We start from the raw sequence: 8,787 nt of genomic DNA on the forward strand, positions 1-8,787 counted from the left end.
TTGGCTGCTTAGAAATTAAGTGTTAACGAGCAGTTGGACAGGTGTACCTAATAAAGTGGCCGGTGAGTGTATATCTCAGTGTCGCTGCTATAGGTGACACTTGGGTTTAACAAATGAGATGAGGTGTGAAACGACAGATAAGAAGAAAGTTAATTGGATCCCTGTGGGGGAAAAAACTACTGCAGCAGCCACACTAATAGCATTCGGCAGGGAAAAAGACTGAGATAATAACAACACGTGACTGAAATGAAATAAACAATACAAATTTATGGAACAATGAATGAATGATATATGCCACAATATAACACAACTGTTTGGCCATATAAAAGTATACTCATCTCTGAATAAACATTACAGGGACGGAGATATGAGGAAGGGGGTAAGAAGTATAAACCTGTATGATAGTCGATTAAAAGGAAATTTACAGTTGGTGCATACAAATATAGCCAGTAGACATGATTATATGTTTTATAGACCTTCAAACACAATTTCATACATACACAGTAGATAGATATAGTAGATCAACTGGAAGGCAAGGCTAAAATAAATATAATAAAAATCATTACCTTTGTGTTTTTCTTCACCAACACTTTAAGTGGTTTTGGTATTTTTTTAATGAAACTTAAACACAATCATTTAAAAGGTTTCATATTAGGAATAATGGATATGTTTTTTGTCTAAAGCTGAAATGAGTTGTTCATTACTCAGTTAGTAGATCAACAAACATTTAATACGCAACTATTTTGAAAATTAAATTGATCATTTTCAAGACGAAATGCCAACTTTCAAGATTTGAACTTGGGTTTTATAGACCAAACAATTGATCAATTCATCAAGAAAATATGTATGGATTATTAGATGAAGCATCAACACTATCCCATTTTTTATTTCAATTTGAGACTAACTATTCTATTCATCGATATTTTTTGCAATTCGTGACACATTTTAGCATGCACAATATCTGCACCTTGTAGAAAACACACCTCAGGCATTAGAAGTTTGGTCTACACAACCTTAATTTCCTTTTTTAATTCAGATAAGAGGACACACATTTCACAAATGCCAGCCTTTATACTTCTCTCCAGACAAGCATAATCAGTAATGGCAGCACTTACTGTCAAAGCAAGCTCCTAGACTAATTTTAAGGCTCAAGCAAAATTTGTTTACAGTATCTTTAGAGAAAAGATTAAGTTTTAGCCTTGAGCACTTAAAATGGCTGAATATAAAATTATTGAAATTGTGAGCATAGATCTTTGCGAGTGGTCTTTATTGCCTTCCCTCTGCTCTTCAGAGGCCACAACAAGTGCACACAAGCAAAGCCTGGATTAGCGGGTAATGGCTGGCATCAATATGACCGTAATGTCATTTTGTGCATCCCGGTCGTTACTGGCCCGGCAAAGAGTGGTCCCCGGCTCGCTGTAATGACTCGGATGTCAGGAAAACAAATGTTATTACGCACCAGTATTAAATATAGCTGTTTTTCTGCGACAGAAGTGGGAGAAGAGAGCAGTCAGCTGATTTATAATGTGTTTTCTTCAGTCAGATGAAAGCACATTGCTTACTGTGTGTCTTCAGCAGCACAGGAATATTTCACTCATGCAAAGAAACCGTTCCTTTCTTTGGATTTTATTGGAGCTGGATTGATTCATTTTTTTGTAGCTGGCACAAAAATGTAGCTGAATATGATTGTTGTTAAAAGATTTTTTTTGCATTTCAATACTGTGCGGCAAGAAAATCCACAAACTAAAAAAAGAGTGGTCCTTATTAGCTAAAGCTGTGGGGGTGGTGCCTCTTCATTAAAGCTAAAATAACTGCGGTTTGCAGTAAATGACAGCTCTCACTGCATGAACTCACTTCTCTGAGACTGAAAATATGTTATTTGAATCAGTAAAGCAGCGAAAAAAGAATCAGCCTGTATTTGTATTTATTCAGCCACTAGGATGTAAAGTTTTATTATGGTGCTTAAACTGAACATAAGTCTTTCTGTATCAGTCCTCTCTGATTTCACAACATGTACCTACGTCTCCATTTAGTCTGATTGGGAATGATTGAGATTTTTCTTGCACAGCTACCAGAAGACTTACAACAGACTTTCAGACAGGTTGCCCACGTCACATCTACGTCGTCATGCTCAGTTGGAGGCTGCGCAGTAACGCTCAGCTATCACCGGAAAAGAGCTTCTAATAGACTTCACTGGTCTCAGTCCAGAGCACTGGGACCTGTTGGTCCATTTCTTTAACCGTCTATGTCCAAACCTCCGTTTGTGTCAGTTCCCATGCAAACAAAGATTTCCAAGATCTCCACTCTGGCCGCACTTTTTAGAAAGATTTTTTTTTGTTGAGAATTTTACAGTTGAAAAGACACAAATGCTTGTGAAAGACCAGAGTGTATCGAGACTGAGACAAGACTTTGAGGGGTTGAGATCGTATCAAGCACAAAACCAAGGCAGTCTGTATCAACTAAGTTTCATTTCCAGGATTGTTCAGGTGCCGGATGTCCATTACCTTTCGCTTTCTTTGTGTTGGCATACTGAACTCTGGTGGATTTCTGAGGACTATGGTTAACTGCTCCTCAGATCTCTGCAGGGTAAATCCAGACAGCTAGCTAGACTATCTGTGCAACCTGAGTTTTCTGTCTCACGACTAAAACATTTGAACATACAGATGTTCCACCAAAACAAGTTCCTTCCCGAGGCTATTTTTCAGAGGCACTGTCATTGTGTCTGACAGTTGGCACTCTTCCGCAACGTTGCGGAGGAAAGTCTAGCAATGCGAGACTACACACTGCATGACACACCAAAATGTGGAAAAGACCAAACAAAGGCCCACCTCAAATTTATCTGAAAGATCCTTATTCCCACAGAAAACACCCACAGAAAACACATTTAAGATTGTTCTTAATTTACCTCTTTTTCCCATAAGTAAATTGTTGGAAATGCTTTGATAAAATAATCAAAAGGCAGGAAACAAAATGCACTTGAGTCTGACACAAGTCCTTTAAAAACTGACCATGAGACCATTCTTGAGACCAAGACCAAAATACCTCCTCGTCAATTCCGTCTGCTAGCAAACAGAAAAATGCACAACAGCTGCTGTGTAGTAGGATACACTAACAACAGCGCAAAAAAAAAAAAGTAACAAAGTTTTCAAAAGCCGTCCCGAACCAACAAACTGAGCTTTCAAGAAAACTTAAGTGCTTTCAGTGTATGGCGCAATGTGCTCTGTCTCTATAGGAGAACAGTCAGAGCTGTGTGGAGGCAATCCCAGCCCGCTGATGAAAACAGTCATTTTATGTGTGCACCTGAATTCCTAATTTTTTTTATTTCATACCTTATTTCATATGCTGTATTGCTATACTAATGATGCTTTCATTTGTTCCTTGTTGTTCTCTGTATGAGCAGTGCTCATAAGCCTTCAGAAGGTCAATCTACACTGCTCCCTAACACTGTCATTCATTATGTGTTCGGCTTTACTGCCTTTAGAAAATTGTCGCACAACTTGTTATTAAAATGGACATCATCTCTTTGCGAGCACTGGAGGATTTAGTGTAATGAGGGAAATTGGCCGGCAGTGTCCCTGAGCTCAACTCATCCTCCATCAGTGCTGCTCAAGATGTCTGGCTCCCTGTGTAATGAGAAATGTAGTAGCAAAGCAAAAGCAACGCCTCAATCGGCCCTTCCTCTACACTGTACACATTATGTCAGTATTACTGTTGACACAGGTGGAGGAACAGTTCTTATTCCATGTTCCATGTGTCCAAAGTGTTTATGTGCTGCATTCCAGATGTATGGTAAACAATGCTGGAGGAATAACATCCTTTTAACCATGATTCAAACCAGCAGGTTGATTAAAGAAACGCTATTACTTAAAGGCTATTGCAGGTGTTGTTGCACAGAGAAGTTATATTGTCACAATATGAGAGCTCATTGGTGGAGCCAGTGATCAGCTGGATGTCCAACGTCTTTCCCACCTGTCAGTGTGTTTACAATGGCCGACTGGAAACTGTGAAAACGTGAAGCTTAAAACATTTTTCAATACAGTAAGCAGAATATGTTGCTGCCAGAAAAAACAAATGTTATGGACCCAGAAGGGAACATGGAAGACAATGGCATAGATTACGGTTTGACGGAGATGAGAAAAAGGTTATGGTAGACAAAGTTTTCAAGGCACTTGCGTTTGCTACGGCTATGGGCCGCCACATGGATGTGTGGTTTGCTGGGGGGCAGCATATCCAAGAAGCACACCTCCAGGCTGAATAAACTGATGAGGCGGGCCGGCTCTGTGGTCAGCATTAAGCTGGACTTATTGGTGATGGTGATTATTATTATTACTGTTAATGTTTTCTCTATACTGTCTTTTACTGTATTTCTTGCTGAAACGGATGCTGGAATTTCAATTTCCTTGCGGGAGTCATCCCAAAAGGATTATTAAAGATAAGTCTAAGTCTAAGAACAGGTTATGGACAATAAAAGTCTTGCACCAGTAAAAATCTTTGAAAATAACCAAGGTGCAATTGCTCTGTCAAAGAACCCAGTACGTCGTCAGATATAAACATGTCAGCATCAGATATCATTTCAATCAATCTGCACTCAGTGATGATGAAATAATTATTGAATATTGTCCAACGGCAGAGATGGTTGCAGATGTTTTGACTAAGCAAAAATGAGAAATTCTTGGGTTATGTGTTTGGAATATGAATTGCCAGATATTTGAAAAGTGTATAACTGTAAACTAAGTGTGTGCAGTACTTAAGTACGTAAAGTTAGGTTGATTACGACTTGTACAGTATAAGGGCAAGTGGGGGTGTTAACATATAGACTAACATGTTGTTAAAGTATGTTTTTATACTGGGACAGTCATGCCCTGTGAATGACACAACTGCGCATGTGTGGAAATAAATCAACCGCTCCGTTCTGGTTGAAACACCAAGAATGAGCATGTGTGTATATTCCTCCGTTAAGTAAGGTGGTATTCCTGCCCTGAAGATGACAACACCAACAAAAACCTTGTGTTTCAGACCACTATTCTGTAAATAAACAGTCAGAGGTTTGATCCTGACGACTGTACTTTCCGTTACCGTCCAGGAGTTAATCAGTAACTTACCCTGCAGACATCTGGGAACTAGTAATGGCCTACATGTACAATATATGTAACAGTTGTTCTTACTCTGTTGGGTCAAGTTATGTTACTAACCCTTCAGCATATCATGCACGGTAACATTTTGGATCTACCTAGTTTCTAATAGTTAGGGACAGTGAGAAGCTTGTCAGAGTTGCATTTCGAGTGAGAAATTGGCAAAAACATTCAGTTTCTCTTATTTACTGCTTTGTTTTAATGCCGCCAGGCACTCACTCTCTCTCTTCAGTGTCCCTATCTCGCTTGTCCATGTACCGTTACATGCACGCGGGCGCCATAGAACCACATATTAACGTTTTTAGACGGGTCAAACATCCAAAATATAGTGTTATTTAGGTAATTCCAGAACATTTTGTTACCATTTTGTTACATTGTGTCATTGCTTTCATGTTCTCTGTATTTCATTCTACCTTTACCAAATGATTTTATCCATCTACAACTCAAAGAATGGGTGACTAAAAGAGAGAGATGATGCTGCTTTTCATGATTACCAGGCCTAAAATTTGAGCAACCAACCTACACTTAGGCTTCATTAAATCAATTTGAATTCCACTTACGGTAATATTTTTGGCCACAATTATCTTAGCAGGCAAATATGATCCCTCCTTTAGCCAGAGACGTTCTTGCTGCTTTCTTCTGTTCCCTTATAGATATGAGTGGTAACAATCTTTTCATCTAACTCAGCAAGAAAGCAAACAACCCCGTTTTCCCCAAATGTTTCCTAATTATTCCTAGGAGGTGGACATAAGCACAGTCCTGATTCTGCATGACGGGTATTTGAGTTTGCTCTGCAGATCATCAGACATTTGGGGGTTCTGCTTATTTCTAGAAACGCAGTGGTGCCTAATAACTTCACGCCATCTAGGCTTAGTCATGAATGATATTATATTTCATTTTATTATCCCGCAATGTGATTAAACATCACTTTGACAAAATCTTACTGTACATTTTGCTAAACACAATCTTCAAAGTGATTTAGATTTCATGATGTGAACCGTTCTAGCTGATTAACCTCATGTCAGTGCACCCATTAAACTGTGTTTTTTCTCACCACAAACCTCTGTTCTGTAGTCTCCTCATTATCAAACACTCTGCTAGCAATGCTGCGCTTGTCAAGCACCAGGCTGAATCTAGGTTAACTCCAATCAGAGAGATACAAACCCACATTCCCTTTAACAACCCTTACTCCTCTATTAATGTTCCTTCCAATTTACATAGGGATCAACGCTCATTAATCATAATGAAACACAAATATTCCCAAAAGTTTCCCATCTCTCTTAAGCAATCCATCCTCATTTGTTTTCACCCACTTAATAAAGATACGATGTTTGCCAGTAGGAAGTATTTTGCATGATGACATTTTTAAATACTGAGCTTTTTTCTTTTGGAGGTAGAGAGTCAGGGTCGGCTAAAACATGGGGTTTCAAAATAGGGAGAGAATGCCAAAGAAAGAAAAAGAGAGTTGCATCATTAAGATTTCCTTACGCTGCCCTTGCTGCTAATTACATACAGTAGGAACTCTCTGGGGAGGATGAGGTGTTCATGTTGAAAACCTTGGTGGTGATTTTTCTCTTTCCCTCTTTGTTGATGATGTGGATAATGAGCCACCTGCCTTACTGGAATCCTGCAATATTTCACACAGTATCTCATCTTCTGGAGCACCGGGAATGAAATTCTCAGTGTGGTCTGAAAGAACAAAAAGGCAGATTGTTGGCTCAGTTGCTCAGTGAACATTTTTATCTTTTTTTTTTGCAAACTGCCAGCATCCTATTTTTCTTATCTGCAGACTATGAGGTTAGCACTTAAATTGAAATGTCATGTTTTTTAATAATCATTTATCATTATCACACCTAACTGTTTGGTAGAGTTTTACCCATAATGATGATGTGATCCATGCATTTACTTTCTCCATAAAAACATAGGCTACTATTGAGAAACGTTGATCAGGTTTTCAGGCTGTGTGTTAGCAACTGAACTGACATTCATATGTTCATATTGTTGATTAATTACACATTTCACAGCGTGGCAACAACTAAAATGTAAAACAAATGGAGCAAATGTGACTGAGGATGCTCCATCATCTGTGGCTGTTGCTGAAATGCACAATTTAGGTACAAGTAACTACTAGGCTTTTACGGGTTAGCAGTGCACGGTTACCCCTAAATTCCACCAGGCGTGTCTGGCAGCGTTCCGGCGGTTCCGGTTTTGTCCACAGCCATGTGAGCAGTATGCAGACAAAGTGATGATTTGAGCTAAATGTTACAATGATATTGCTAATATGTGGGCGGCTGTGGCTCAGTGGTAGAGCGGTTGCCTGCCAATCGGAAGGTTGGTGGTTCGATCCCCGCCCCTGAAGTCATTGTCGAAGTGTCCTTGGGCAAGACACTGAACCCCGAGTTGCCCCCGGTGCTGCGCGTCGGAGTGTGAATGTGTGTGAATGTTTATCTGATGAGCAGGTGGCACCTTGTACGGCAGCCCCTGCCACAGTGTATGAATGTGTGTGAATGGTGAATGTTTCCTGTAGATGTAAAAGTGCTTTGAGCAGTGGTTAAGACTGGAAAAGCGCTATATAAATACAGCACATTTACATTTAATATTTTGATGTTTACAGGCTACAGTGGTGACCATTGTCACAATTTATAGTTTAGTGTATCACACAGTACAGTACTGTGACTGTATATAACGCTCTCCTTTAGCCAAACCCCATTTAAATAAAAACAGGAGTGAGGATAGAATGCAAACTCCTGGTGCTTAATTTGGCAGCTCCCTCACATACAATATGAATGGGAGTGAGAAGCAAGATGCATTATCAAATTATACACAACAGTATAAACTCCACATAGCTACCATGCATCTGTTGTATAATGCTTTAAGTGGCATGCAGTTAAGCTAACAATTTGCTAACTTACATGTGGCTTAGTTTACAATTTACATCAGGGTGACCAGACGTCATGGTTTGACCAGGACAGTCCTGATTTTGAATTGTGTGTCCCAAGTCTCAACAAAAGCCTGTCGGGACGCTAAAATGTCCTTGTTTACACCAACAATTTTGTCATTGTCTCGGTTGTCAGCGATTACGTAGCCGACATGGTCTTATAGGCTGAACGTTAACTAAACCCATGTAGAAATAATAATAAAAGTGTCCAGCGTATGGTTTTAACTATGTGTGTGTGTGTCAGTCAATCATAGAGGTCTGCATAATCTGTGCATCCAGCGTGACAATGTAGGATATATTTCTCAACATTGTTGCAATGTCTTTACTTATCTGTCTTGTTTCAACCAGTCCCTCCAAGTCCAGTCAATGTTAGTTTATGTCCCTAAACAACAATCAACGATTACAAAATGTTTCTCTGATATTGCTCTGGTTATGAGGCGCAATATGAAAGAGAAATATGGTGCTCATTGATGGTTGTTTAGGAACATTAAACCACATTGAGCTTTTTCGTTAGGACTTAAATAAAGCCAATGAGAACCGTTGCGGTCCCCCCCCCCCCTTCCTGTCTATCCACTGTCACTATCAAATAAAGGGAAACGCCCCAGAAAATAATGTTAAAATATGTTATATATATATATATATATATATTTTCCCTATGTAGCATTATGTAATGATTCATGTGTTACTGCATTCCTTAATATCCCATGAATCATTTTA

The 8,787-nt window shown here is 39.2% G+C and overlaps 1 long non-coding RNA gene across 1 annotated transcript in view; it reads right to left on the bottom strand.

The window, feature by feature from the left end:
• LOC117952861 overlaps positions 1–8,215 on the bottom strand; it is a 15,770-nt gene extending 7,555 nt beyond the window's left edge. Inside the window, exon 1 of the long non-coding RNA XR_004658522.1 lies at positions 8,103–8,215. This is a non-coding gene — a long non-coding RNA (uncharacterized LOC117952861). The remainder of the gene's footprint in view (positions 1–8,102) is intronic.
• Positions 8,216–8,787: the final 572 nt, after the last annotated feature.

Source organism: Etheostoma cragini, chromosome 11, assembly GCF_013103735.1.
Source record: "Etheostoma cragini isolate CJK2018 chromosome 11, CSU_Ecrag_1.0, whole genome shotgun sequence".
Taxonomy (NCBI): Eukaryota; Metazoa; Chordata; class Actinopteri; order Perciformes; family Percidae; genus Etheostoma; species Etheostoma cragini.